We start from the raw sequence: 14729 nt of genomic DNA on the forward strand, positions 1-14729 counted from the left end.
AATCCATTAAAGAAAGACCAAACACCCAGTGTGCAGAGAGAAAAAAAATCATGCAGACGATAACCACAAGCAAATGGCATTCTGAACTGAAGTCCAGAGAGTCCCATAGATCAGTGCAGAGCTGAGTAGTGGACCAGTGATCTCAACCGGCTCATCCCTTGCCTCCAGTCTTAACACACTATCTCGCCCGGCACCTAAATCTCCGTCCAAACATCGAGTTCACTTGCCTCTATACGCTCTGGGGCCTAGACAATGATGCCTCAATTCCACCTGTAACCAACTTCCCACCCTGTTGGTTCTAAAAAAAAGCTATTCTCTTTTCTCAGTTCAATAGTTCCATTTAACGTCAGACTGTATACAATATACAACCTGAAATTCTTTCTCTCTGCAGACATCTTCCCCCAAAGAATGAATGACAAAAAAAGTTGTAAGGACCCCAAAGCCCCCGCCCCCTCCCACGCACAGACAGTATCAACACTCCCCCCTTTTATTCGAGCATAAAGTGTCAGCATTTCCATCACCCACCATGCCAGCAATAGCAAAATGCCCAAAGAGAGACCATGGTCTACAGTGCATCAAAAAGTACCTGTTCACTTCAACATTTCAATAACCCACAGGCTCTCTCAATAGCAATGAAGAGACAGATATCATTGCTTCCACTGTGACAGGGGAGACAACAGCCACTATTTTGCCATTACAGTCAATCTGAAGCATTGGCAATTTTTTATTTCAAGTTTCCCCAACTCGAGAGTCAGCAGATCAATTACTGAGTGCCGAGCCTTCCGTAAGCCATTTTCACTTTCTTCGCTGTTCCGGCTCCCACGCCGCTTCAGTACATGACACCGGCGGGAATTCGTGTCCACAGGGTCACACAAGGCCCTGAAGTCGCCCGGCCTGGACGTACCAAAATGTGACTGATCATCGAGCTCCAGGAACGGGAACACACCGTCATGCAGAACTGCAGTTTTTGATTGCCACTGTAGATCAAATGTGCTGATAGAACCCCAGCCACCCTGAAAAGGAAAATACAGACATTAGAGTAGGAAGAATTTAACTGTTTTGCTGGTGAGCTGAGAGAAATCACATTCTGGCTCTATCTTCAGTTCTTTTATCTCTTCACCACGTCAGCGTGCTTTTGCGCCTTGCGTTGCTGCCTCATGATTGGCTGATTAGGTACTTACATTATCGAGCAGGTGTAACAAATAAAGTGGCCACTGAGTGTAGGTCAATTAGCTTCACTTCTCCGGTTATGGAGTCAATTATGATCGAGTCAGAGAGAGAGAGATATCAAGTGTTTCCTTAGATTTCAGCATTAGTTGCTGAACCTTTTGGATTTGTTAGCACTGAAGGAAGTTTACTAGTTCAGAGGTGTTGCCCTTCAGTACCTTGAATCTGTTCTTCATTCAGTGAGATTGACTTGAGTTTTTTTTCCACCCCACATCACATCTGTTTCAGCAAGTTGGCCTTAATTTTTTAATTAGCAAAATTAATTTCAGACTTAAGCATAGTGCAATAAACTCATCAAAATAACATACAAAATAGAACACTACAGAACAGTACAGGCCCTTCAGCCCATGATGTTGTGCCAAATTTAACCTACTCCAAGCACCCACCTACATAGCACTTCCATTTTTCTATCATCCATGTGCTTATCTAAGAGGTTTTAAAATGCTTAATGTACTTGCCTCCTCCACCACCCCAGCAGGGTGTTGCACACACCTACACCCATCCCTACACTGTCCTCCAATCAACTTAAAATTATGCCCCATCATGTTACCCATTTCCACCCTGGGGATAAAGTCTCCGGTTGTCCACTCTGTCTAAGCCTCTTACCATCATGAGTCGCCTCTCATCCTCATCTCCAAAGAGAAAATCCCTTGCTTGCTCATCCTATCCTTGTAAGACACGGTCTCTAACCTATAAGCAACCTGGCAAGTCTATGTACCCTCTAAAGCTTTCACATCCTTCCTATCACAAACAAGAGAAAATCTTCAGAGGCTGGAAATCCAAGTAAAATGCTCAAAATGCTGAAGGAATTCAGCAGCCCAGGCAGCATCTATGAAAAAGAGTACAGTCGATGTTTCAGGCCAGGGCCCTTCAGCGATCCAAAATGTCGACTGTACTCTTTTCCATAGATGCTGCCTGGTCTGCTGAGTTCCTCCAGCATTTTGTGTGTGTTACTTGCATCCTTCCTATATTGAGGTGACCAGAACTGAACATAATATTCCAAGTATATTCTAGAGCTGCAACATTACCAATTTAGTGCTGATCATGCATCCTTGGCCTCCTTTACTACCACAATGAGGCCACCCAGGTTGGAGGAGCAACACCTCTTTCCTTTCAGGTAGTCTCCAACTTGATGACATTAATATCCATTTCTCTATCTTCTGGGATTTTTTTCCCCTTCCCCTCCCCACCTCTTCTGTCCCCTTCAGTTTCCCACTCTGGTCTTTTATCTCTTTTCCACACTTGCCTATCGCATTTAGTGCCCCTCCTTCCACTTCTCCCATGGTACACTCTGATCAGAGGCCTTCTTCTCCAGCCCTTTTAGGTATATCTTTTATACCTATCATCTGCCAGCTTCTTACTTCATGCGCAGTCCCCCAACCACCTAGCTTCACCCATCACCTTCTAATTTGTCCTCATTTCCCCCCCTCCCAAAAATCTTATTCTGGGACCTTCCCCCTTCCTTTCCAGTCCTGATGAAGGATCTCAACCTGAAACATCATCTGTTTATTCCCTTCCATAGATGCTGCCTGACCTGCTGAGTTTCTTTCTAGCATCTGGTGAATCTCGTGTGTTTATAATTGTGCATCCATTGTCTTTTGTGAAAAATAATTCCAAATAGTAATAATTGTGCCAAAGCCTAACTGTAATTTTATTTCCCTTTGATCTGGAGTCCCTAACTACCTGAAATAGTTTATCATGTCCTATCAGTTCACCTTCATTTCCTGTCAAATCTGTCAAATGTCCCTTAAATGTCTTGGGAAGATGACTTTGTCTACTCTTCTTTGTTTTTTGGCATTGGCTTATAGATATAGTTATGCAATATTTAATCTGTATTCTCAAAGGTCAATGAATCTCTAAGGTGCAAGGTACGGAGCTGTGGGTCTGTTTTATTTTGATCAGATTTTTCTCTGGCATAGCTTCTGCCCACTTAAATTTGAGTCCTCTGTACGTGTATGATTTCTGCCTTTTGATTATATTTTCCTGTATCTGTCGATGATATTTTGACAGTCTGTTTACGTAAACACCAGCTTTCCCCCAAACCACAAGTTTCCTTGTATAGCAACTGTTTTTGTCATATTTCATTGGGGCATGGAAAGAGTCCATTCAGCCCTTTGGCCCATCAAGTCTATTCTGACTCTCAGGGCATTTTCATTAAAGAATTTGTTCTGCTCACTGTTGCATCAACACTGAGGTTGAGAGTTTCATGTTCCTAGGTGTGAATATCACCAATCGGCTGTCCTATTCCAACCACGTGGACTCCACAGCCAAGAAGGCACACCTGTGCCTTTACCTCATCAGGAGGCTAAAGAAATTTGGCATATGTCCCCTTAATCCCTCACCAATTTTTATAGATGTGCTGCAGAAAGCCGGATATTTGGCTTGGTATGGCAAATACTCTGCTCGTGACCATAAGAGACTACAGAGAGTTGTGGACGGAAAGCAGCTTGAAAGCACATGCCACCTGGTTTAAGAATGGCTCCAATCCTGCTGATACAAGGCTATTCAATAGTTTCCTACTACAGTCTCACAGTCCACCTCGTTATGATCTTGCAGTTTTTTCACTTTGCACCTTGTTGTCTACCTGCACTGCACTTTCTAACTGTGACACTGTTTTACCTTGTGCTACCTCAGTGCGCTGTGTAATGAATTGAACTGTACGAACAATTCATGTAAGATGAAACCAGTTTATTCCTCTCCATAGATGCTGCCTCACCTGCTGAGTTGCTCCAGCATTTTGTGTGCTTTACTGTGGATTTCCAGCATCTGAAGAATCTCTTGTGTTTATAATTTGTACAATAATCTCCATCTCAGCAGTTGAGGGAATAGTTAGGTTTTCAGAGTCAGTGAAATGGGCCAAACAGGATGTGGTTGAGCTAAAGGCAGATTTAGAATGAAAATTCTTTGACTGTCTTGAGGTCTTGTGAAAGATTTTGTAGGTACAAAGTTTCAGGTTAATGTGGCAAAAATGAGAAGAATTCACTGTTAAATTTTATATTACCGGTTGTCCTTGACGATGGGATGGATTTTCATTGTTAAATTGTACCTCCTTTATTGTTGGCTCTGACCTGGTGATGGAGTATTTACAATGCAATGCTTTCATGGCTTTAAGTCAACTGAGTCACTTATTTGTATGCCAGATCGAGTCACGCGTACCTTTGCTGAGAGCATATGACAAAGTTTTAGTTACTGTTCTTTTTTATTTCTGAGACCAGCCTGCTTCCTCCCATATTCCAAAAAGATATACTGCTTGGGGTTGGTAAGTTGTGGGCATATTATGTTGGCATTGGAAACATGGCAACTGCAGGCTGTATGGCACATTTCTCTGTATGTTTTGATGTACATGTGACAAAGTTAATCTAATCTAACTTGAAAACTGATCTCACAACATGATCAAGTTGGATTTTCAATTATGATTGTAGCGTCCTGTACCATGAGTACAAAATCACTCATCTGTTACCATCCGATTCCTAAATGGACTTTGAAGCTGTGGATACTACCTCACTTTTTTAATATACAGCATTTCTGCTTTTGCACATTTTTAAAAAATCTATGCAATATACATAATTGATTTACTTGTTTGTTGTTATAATAATATTAACTAAGCTGCGTGCTTGTTATGGAATGAATGTTTCCGAGAAGTTTGATTAGGAGGAGCCTGAAATAGGACTGATGTTTTAAGTTGATATTGAGGATAATAATGGAGATTAAGGAAGATTGAGTGGGTAGGCCTTACAGTAATAATTTCCCATCAGACCATAAAACATAGGAGCAGAATTAAGCCACAGACGAAAGAAAATCTTCAAGTGCTAAAAATCCAAGCCACATGCACTCAGAATGCTGGAGGAACAAAGCAGGCCAGGTGACATTTTGAGCCGAAACCCTTCGGCAGGACTAGAGGAGTAAATTTTAAAGGTGGAGGGTGGGATAAAGAGCTGGGAAGTTGATTAGTGAGTTGAGGTGAGAGAGGGAATAGGGGATGGGAAATGGAGAAGCGAAGGGGGATTTGGAGGGCATTACTGCAAGTTTGAGAAATCAGTGCTATCAGGTTGGAGGCTACCCAAACAGAATATAAGGTGTTGTCCCTCCAACCTAAGTGTGGCCTCATCACGACAGTGGAGGAGACCATGGATGGACATATCGGAATTGTAATTTAAATGGGTGGCCACTGGGAGATCCCGCTTGTTCTGGCGGACGGAGCATAGATGCTCGGCAAAGCAGTCTCACAATTTACGTCGGGTCTCACTGACATGCAGGAGACCACACTGGGAGCACTGAACACAGTAAATGGCCCCAACAGACTCGCAGGTAAAGTGTCGCCTCACCTGGAAGGACTGTTTAGGGCCTGGGTGATAGTACCTGGATCGCTCCCTAAGCAACTCCATTGTCCATTTGTCCCTCCCCACTGATCTCCCTTCTGGCGCTTATCTATGCAAGTGGAACAAGTGCTACACGTGCCCCTACATCTTCTCCCTCATTACCTCTTTATTTTTATCTAGTTTTTGGACTTGTGTGAAGATCGGATCACATTTTGGGTCATTTATACAGAAGTAAAATTCTACAGGGTTCACAAACTTTCTAGCTCCACTGCATGTGAGACAAGCTTTTCACTGTACCTTGGTACATGTGACAATAATAAACCAGTTGCAATTTATAGTTTCTCTCCATAAATGTGTGATAATTAATGTGATTGTGTTAACCCCAAGCAATAAACGATTAACTGACTGCCCCCGCTTGACATGGAACGGCCCTATCCTATTGGCCCAATGAGCCACACTGCCCGGTAACCCACCTATTTAACCCCAGCCTAATGACAGGCCAACTTACAAACACCAATTCAGCAGCATGTCTTTGGAAAGTTGGAGGAAACCCACATGATCATGGGGAGAACGTACAAACTCCTTACAGATGGCACCAGAATTGAACTCCGAACTTTAGAATGCCACGAGCTGTAATAGTGTCACACTGTAGCGGTGTGCTATACGCAGCCCTGCAATAACGACACGGAGTCCGTGAGCTGCAGTTGCAAAAGAGATTTATTCAAACTTCGTGGCCTCGCTTTAAAGCCTTCCTGATCCCGCCCTCCCTGGGCGGGAATGCTGTAGGGGGCGTGTATTCACAGTCCCGTCCCGGGCGCAGGCTTTTCCCCTTGCTGGTGAAGCAGGCTTGGCGCCCTCTTTGGGACTGACCTCTATGCCGGCGCGCGCCACCTTGTGAGCCGGTTCGAGTGCGCTGGGAAGTGGGTTGCCACAACACTACTGCTATGCTGTCACTGTGTCCTCATGTCCTGTAGTACCCGATGAACTGTTAAAGGAACGGTCGGGTTAATAAAATTATAATTGAACACATAATGGAATGTAGAATTTCCTGTGTACAGCTATCTACACACAGACACCCACCCTCCGCGTAACTGGGCTTAAATTAAAGTAAGAATGAGACCATAAGACATAGGAGCAGAATCAGGCCATCTGGCCCATTGAGTCTGCTCCGCCATCCTCCTCAACCCCAGATCCTGGCCTTCTCTTCATAACCTTTGATGCCGTGTCCAATCAAGAATCTTATCAATCCCTGCCTTAAACACACCCGACGACCTGGCCTCCGCAGATGCACGTGGCAACAAATTCCACAAATTCACCACCCTTTGCCTTGAAGAAATTTCTCCGCATCTCTGTTTTGAAAGGGCACCCCTCTATCCTGAGATTGTCCCCTCTTGTCCTAGATTCTCCCACTATGGGAAACATCCTTTCCACATCTACTTTCAAGGCCTTTCAACACTTGAAAGATTTCAATAAGATCCCCTCCCTCCAATTGTTCCAGTGAATTTCAGTGAGTACAGACCCAGAGCCATCAAATGTTCCTCGTAAAATAACCCTTTCATTCCTGGAATCATCCTTGTGAACCTCCTTTGGACCCTCTCCAATGCCAGCACATATTTTCTAAGATGAGGGGCCGAAAATTGTTCACAAAACTCAAGGTGAGGCCTTGCCAGAGCCTTAAAGCCTCAGCATCACATCCTTGCTCTTGTATTCTGGACCTCTTGAAATGAATGCTAACAAGGCATTTGCCTTCCTCACCACCGACTCCACCTGCAAGTTAACCTTTAGGGTGATCTACACAAGGGTTCCCAAGTCCCTTTGCATCTCAGATTTTTGGATTCTCTCCCCTTGTAGAAAATAGTCCACACATTTATTTCTACTACCAAAGTGCATGACCATGCATTTTCCAACATTGTATTTCATTTGCCATTTTCTTGCCCATTTTCCTAATCTAAGTCCTTCTGCATCCTACCTGTTTCCTCAACACTACATGCCCCTCTACCAAGCTTTATATCATTTGCAAACTTGGCATCAAAACCATCTATTCCATCATCTAAATCTTTGATATACAGCATAAAAAGAAGCGGCCCCAACACCGACACTTGTGGAACACTAATAGACACTGGCAGTCAACTAAAAAAGGGTCCTTTTATTCCCACTTGCTGCCTCCTCCTAATCAGCCAATGCTCTAACCATGTTAGTAACTTCCCTGTGATACCAGAGGTACTTAACCTGGTAAGCAGCCTCATGTGTAGCACCTTGTCAAAGGCCTTCTGAAAGTCCAAATATACAACATCCACTGCATCCCCTTTATCTATCCTATTTGTAATCTCCTCAAATAATTCCAACAGGTTCATCAGGCAGGATTTTCCCTGAACGAAACCATGTTGACTTTGTAATATCTTGTCCTGTGTCACCAAGTACTCCATCACCTCATCCTAACAATCGACTCTTAATCTTCCCAACCACTGAGGTCAGGCTAACTGGTCTATAATTTCCTTTCTGCTGCCTTCCTCCTTTCTTAAAGAGTGGAATGACACCATGTACGTATCCTTTTCAGGATGTCCAAAAGCATTTCATGATTAATAAGGTACTTTTGTAGTATCGTAGCCATTTTAAATTTGAAGAAGTGCATAGAAAGCATCCCTGAAACAAACATTATGTTTTAGTAATGCTCAATAAGAAGTATTTAAAAGCATCTGTGGAAACATCCTTGTGGATATAAATACAATTCACTAGAGGATAACGTAATTGAAGGCTTCGGTAAGACTGCTGTCATTCTGAAGGACGAGTCTAGCACCAGAGGGCACAGCCTCACAATAGAAAGATGTCCCGTTAGGACAGAGATGAGGAGGAATTTCTTTAGCCAGAGGGTGGTGAATCTGTGCAATTCATTGCCACGGACAACTGTGAAGGCCAAGTCATTGGGTATATTTAAAGTGGGGGTTCATAGGTTCTTGATTAGTTGGGGTATCAAAAGATTACAAGGAGAAGGCAAGAGAATGGGATTGAGAGGGATTATAAATCAGCCATGATGGAATGGTAGAGTAGACTCAATGGGCTAAATGGCCTAATTCTGCTCCTGTGTCTTGTGGTCTTATGAAGAAAATTACAGGCAGGTAGGTAAATACATTCATCAAGTTTCTAATTAACTGTTGTAAACCATAGGCTGCTAATGAGCTTGGGGAGTTTGGGGACAGTTTAAAAACAAGTTAATGAAGAATAGAGGGTGGTTCACAATGCTGTTATTCAGGTGTGGTGTGTAAGCAGGTAGAGTTGGTTGTAAACAATAGGGCTGTGAACAGGCAGATGAGATATCATTTCTTTTTGGGCATGGAAAAACCACCAGGAATCCCGAGAATTCACCACACCATCAAGTTCAGGAGGAGTTATTACCCTTCAACCATCCCGCTCCTAAACCAGCATGAATAACTGTGGAAGGCACTAGCAATATGTCAGCAGTTAGTGTCAGGGGGCGGAAGTGAGTGCAGTTGCCATTAATAGGAAGAATGTGCTTGGGAAACTGAAATGTCTGAAGTTGATAAATCACCTAAACTCGGTGGTCGGTCTACACACCCCAGGGCTCTGAAAGAGGTGGCTGAAGAGATTGTAGAGGCATTCGTAATAATCTTTCAAGAATCTCTTGATTCTGGAAGACTGGAAAATTGCAAATGTCACTCCATCTTCAAGAAGGGAGAGAGGCAGAAGAAAGGGAAGTATAGGCCAGTTAGCTTGACCTCAGTGGTTGGGAAGATATTGGAGTCGATTATTAACCATGTAGTTTCGGGCTAATTGGAGGCACATGATAAAATGGGCATGGTTTCCTTATAGGAAAATCTTGCCTGATAAATCTGTTGGAATTCTTTGAAGAAATCACGAGCAGGATAGAGAAAGGAGAATCAGTGGATGTTGTGTACTTGGATTTGACAAGGTACCACACATAAGGCTGCTTAACTAGCATAGATAGAGCATTGGATACTGGCAGGAGGTAGAGTGGGAATAAAAGGAGCCTTTTCTGACTGTGATTAGTTGTGTGCCACAGGGCTCTGAGTAGCACTGCTTCTTTTTACGTTGTCAGTGATTTAGATGACGGAATTGATGACTTTGTGGCCAAGTTTGCATTCAATACAAAGATAGGTGGAGGGGCAGGTATTGTTGAGGAAACAGTGAGGCGACAGAAGGACTGCAGATCAGGAGATTGAACAAAGAAGTGGCAGATGGAATACAGTATTAGGCAGTGTATGGTCATGCACTTTGGTAGAAGAAATAAAAAATAAAAGATGGAAATAAAAGCATAGACAATTCTCTAAATAGAGAGAAAATTCGGAAGTCCAAGGTGCAAAGGCACTGGAGTCCTTGTGCAGGATTCCCTAAAGGGTTAACTTGCAGATTGAGTCTGGTGAGGAAGGCAAATGCAACACCAGCATTCATTTCAAGAGGACTAGAATATAAAAGTAAAGACGTAGTGCTGAGTTTTATAAGGCACCGGTGAAGCCTCACTTGGTGTATTGTGAGCACTTTGAGCCCCTTCTTTAAGGATGTGCTGACATTGGAAGGGTTCAAAGGAGGTTCAGGCGAACCATTCTGAGAATGAAAGGATTATTGTTGGAGCAGCATTTGATGGCTCTCAGCCTGTTCTCGTTGGAATTTAGAAGAATGAGATTGAGACCTATTGAATGTTGCAAGGCCTGGATAGAGTGGATGTGGAGAGGATGTTTCCTGTGGTGGGTCTTGAAGCCTCAGAATAGAAGGATGTCTATTTAGAACAGAGATGAAGAACCCCTGAGCTAGAGGGTAGTGAGTCTGTGAAACTCACTGCCACAAGTGGATGTAGAAACTAGGTCATTTGGTGTACTTAAGGTGGAGTTTGGTTCTTGATTACTCAGGACATGAAAGGTTACATGGAGAAGGCTACTTATTCTCTTATTTGTATTTGTAAAGTTTGTCTTATTTCACATTGGTTGTTTGTCAGTTTTTGTGTATAGGTAGTTTTTCTATGGTATTTCTTCGTTCTACTGTGAATGCCTGCTAGAAGATGAATCTCAGGGTAGTATATGGTGACATAATAACTTTACTTTGGATTTAACTGGGGAAAGAGCAATCCTGGTCGAAACAAGTACATTGAAGAGGAATCTAGAGAGAAATGTATAAAAGCAGAAAGTTGAAGAGCTACAGAATTAAGTAATTAGTGAAAAATTATAATCCCGTGCAACAATCGTGAAGCTCTCCATGGTGTAATAACCGAGCTCTAGCCTCGGACCAGCTAAGTTTTTCTTTATTGTCCTAGCCTGAGCTAACATCAACTGTATTTGTCTCATCTTCTCTCCTAATTACTTCAAACCCATCTTATCTGTATCTGCTCCCTGTGCTACCTTTAACAATTGTCCGCACCATTCCCTTTCTGTATGTGAAGTATAAAGAGTTCTTTGAACACTACACCTTCTCTGTCAATTATCTTATAATCCCTCATAGTCTGCAGTGAATTGGTGGAGCATGAAGCAACCAGCAGTTAGGATGTTAAACTCAAATTCAAGCTTGTCATCTGACTGTACATGTATACAACCAAATAAAACAATGTTCTTCCAGACCACAGTGCACTTAAGAAACATATATCACAAACCACATAAAACAAAGTTGCCATAAATAGGTTCTCAGAAGATAATTCACTGTGCATGTAGTATGTAGCACAGGTAAACAGCTAGCTGTCCTAGTGACGAGACCTCAGTGGCAGCAGGGTATACATTAGTCTCTCAGCCTGAGGGAAGAAGCTGTTACCCAGTCTGGGAGTCCCAGTCCTGATGCTCCTGTACCTCCTTCCTGACCGTAGTGGGTCAAAGAGATTGTGGAATGGTTTGTAGTCCACCTTTTGGTTAGTGATCTCGGATAGGAAGGTAAATAATCATCGTTCCTCCAGTTCTAAACAACACACGTAAGGTTTCTCTGTCCAGATGAATCAGTAAGTGGATCCCAGGATATTGTGGGAAGCTGGGAAAAAATTGCTGGGTGCTGATGTCATTGGGCACAAGTGAGGTACTGGATAGCTGTTGTTGTCTTTATTTATGAAGGGCTGCAAGGACAGGCCATGGAATAGGTTACCAGAGGTAGCAGTGGAAGCAAGGAGTTTGGGGTTTAACTGCCTTTCAGATATGACACATGAATGTGAAGAGAATGGAAATATATGCGTAATACACAGGAGGAGAGTATTTAGTATAAATTCCCCCACATTGTGGGCTGAATGGCCAGTCCAGTGTAGTCCCTTGTTTTAGGTCTGACTGAAATTTAAACGTGACGGCACTGTGCTTCGGTTGTGCATCAGAGTTGCAGTGGTATTTGGCAGTTGTCGGCTGAGGGATTGGCAGCAGTTGATATTTTGCAGGATATAGTGGATTCCAATTAATTGGCCCATCCATTAATCGGGGAAGCCAATTATTTGAACCGACTATTACAGAACAACAACTAACCGACAAAATAAGTGGCATTTTCCTCATTTATTTGGAACACTATGCAGCTTAATTGAGACAGGGGGCTGTTGCCAAATAGTTTCTAACTAGCGTTAATCATGTGCAGTGCTATGGCCATAGACACTACACTGTGCTTCAAACAAACAGATTTTAAATAGTGTCAATTGTGTGTGTTCATGTTCAAAAACAGTGATTTTTCTCATTGATAGTTGAAAAGAAATGAGCAGTAAGACAATTCAGAGCTGTCTTGCTCACTGCGGTTACAAGCATTCTGGCTTGGGGGTGCTGGAAACAGTTGGGAGTGAAAATGAGACAGTCTTACTATTTCAACTTCAGACCTACAAAGAATTTGAAGGTATCAACAATCATCTTGAATATTACAATGAAAACAAAGATTTGAAGGGTACAATCACTAAAAGCACTGCTCGAATGCAGTCCATTGTCTGCACTGCTTTTGTTCATTTACAGTCAGTCAGAAAAACACAGTAGCATGCACTGGATGAATTCCTCTGTCGATAATAATTAGGAATTAATCAGAGTTTTATAGTACTGTAGTAACACTGATAGTGCTCTAGTTTGTTCTGTATTTCATTTAAATACCTAATTTATCACTCAGTTAAACAGCAGTTTTTCTTTTTTTTACACTTTTAACAATTTCCATGAAACTTTGGGGCAGCTGCTCAATTAGGCCAAAATGTACTGGTTCTGATGTGTCCCAATGAACTGAAATCCTTTGCACATGAAAATGTGGCATTTACAATTTTAAACTATTATCAATGTAAAAACAAACTTAGATTGTGTAATGTGTATGTACTGAAACACTTGGGAGTGCTTGTGCATGAATCACAAAAGGTTGGTTTGCAGCTGCATCAGGCTATCAAGAAGGCAAATGGAATGTTGGCCTTCATTGCTAGAGGGATTAAATTTAAGAGCAGGGAGGTTATGCTGCAACTACATAGTACCAGTGAGGCCACATCTGGAGTACTGCGTGCAGTTCTGGTCTCCTTACTCGAAGGAGGATATACAGTCGGCTCTCCTTATCCGTGGGGGATTGATTCCAGGACCCCCCACGGATACCAAAATTCGTGGATGCTCAAGTCCCTTATTCAACCTGGCTCAATGCTGTGGACCTAAGGACCCAGCGGAACCCCAGACCTTATTTAACGTGTTTCAGTGCGGTGGACATTAGGACCCAGCGGCAGAACACTGAATCTGCTGTGTTTCTGTTCACAGAAATAATCACAATTGCGATTGAAAATAAAGTGGAAATAATAAAGTGATCGGAAAGAGGTGAAACGCCATCGCTCAGTGGAAAAGCGTTAGGCTACAGTCTGGTCAACGATCGGAATAATTTTAAAGGATAAAGCGAGAAAGGCTCTGCCCCGATGAAAGCTACAATTATTACTAAGCAACACAGTGGTTTAATTATTGGGTCTTGGGTTTTTGATCCTCACATCAACCCGGTACGGTGGAGAGCGCGCTCGGGAGCGATCTATCACTGGATCGAACTCGGGTATAAAAGTTCCTGAGCCCAGCCCTGAAACATGCGTTCTTAAGTGTTTTATGTGCATAGAAAGGTAAAATATATACTACATACTAAGACAAATGCTTGACTAACTGACGCTAAATAATACCAAATGTACCTGTTCCGACTTACTGAGTAAGAGAACTTCTGATTTTTTTCTATCCCGATCCACGATAATCCGAGCACATCCCATATACTTTAAATCATCTCTAGATTACTTATAGTACCTAATACCATGTATATGCTATGTAAAATAGTTGTTATACTGCATTGTTTAGGGACAAATAACAAGGAAAAAAAAGTCTGTACATGCTCGAACAACAAGTGCTGTAAGAGCACTTCCGGGTTTTCGCGATTCGCAATTGGTTGAATTTGCGGATAAGGAGGGACGACTGTACTTGCTTTGGAAGCGGTGCAGAGGAGGTTCACCAGGTTGATTCCAGAGACGAAGAGTTAAGACTATGAAGGGCGATTGAGTCGCCTGGGACTGTACTCACTGGAATTCAGAAGGATGAGAAGAAATCTTATTTATCCCTTTCATAATTTTATATGTTTTGGTAAGATAGAGGCAGGAAAGTTGTTTCCCTGGTGGTGAGACTAGAACTAGGAGACATACCCTGAAGATCCAAGGGAGCTTTAGAACAGAGATGAGGAACTGCTTTTCCCAAAGAATGGTGAATCTGTGGAATTATCTGCCCAATGGAATGGAGGCTACCTCAGTAAATATATTTAAGACAAGGTTGAATTTACTTTAGTATGGTAGGGGAATTAAGGGTTATGGGGAAAAGGGAGTTAGGTGGAGATATGAGCCCATGGTCAGATCGGCCCTCATCTTATTGAATGGCAGAGCAGGCTCGACGAGTCAGATAGCCTACTCCTGCTTCTATTTCTTATGTTCTTATGTAAAAAAATATATACCTTAGCAACCCTTCTATGCCTGAGCCAAAAGCAGCAGACATTACTGTCCTCATAAGCAGTTATATCATTCTGATTCTGTTCTACATCAGTGTTATTTATTCTGACTCTTTCACATTTAAATAGCTGATTAGTTTTCAAGGTTGCGACTTATACCAATCTTTTGGGAAACACATCAGGGCTGTTTCAAGTCGAACGTTGTATTTTTCGAGGAAAGTTCTTTTTTGAAGTTGCAGTTTATGCTTTGTGGAAAATTTTCCTGATAATTCAACCAATATTAGTATT

General features: G+C 42.4%; 2 protein-coding genes across 4 annotated transcripts in view; one reads left to right on the plus strand and one right to left on the minus strand.

Annotated features, from left to right (window-relative positions):
- The window catches only part of LOC132401167 (zinc finger protein 836-like), a 57890-nt gene that overhangs the window by 28185 nt on the left and 14976 nt on the right, over positions 1–14729 (plus strand). The window lies entirely within an intron of this gene.
- snx17 (sorting nexin 17) overlaps positions 443–14729 on the minus strand; it is a 111792-nt gene continuing 97505 nt past the window's right edge. The window contains exon 17 of one of the 3 annotated variants that reach the window (XM_059983088.1): positions 443–1013. The gene's annotated coding sequence lies outside the window, so the exon portion shown is untranslated. Of the gene's footprint in view, positions 1014–6340; positions 6532–14729 lie in introns of those variants that run through there. The other 2 variants (XM_059983090.1, XM_059983089.1) reach the window with 2 other exon arrangements.

This window comes from Hypanus sabinus, chromosome 10, assembly GCF_030144855.1.
Source record: "Hypanus sabinus isolate sHypSab1 chromosome 10, sHypSab1.hap1, whole genome shotgun sequence".
In the NCBI taxonomy this organism is placed as follows: Eukaryota; Metazoa; Chordata; class Chondrichthyes; order Myliobatiformes; family Dasyatidae; genus Hypanus; species Hypanus sabinus.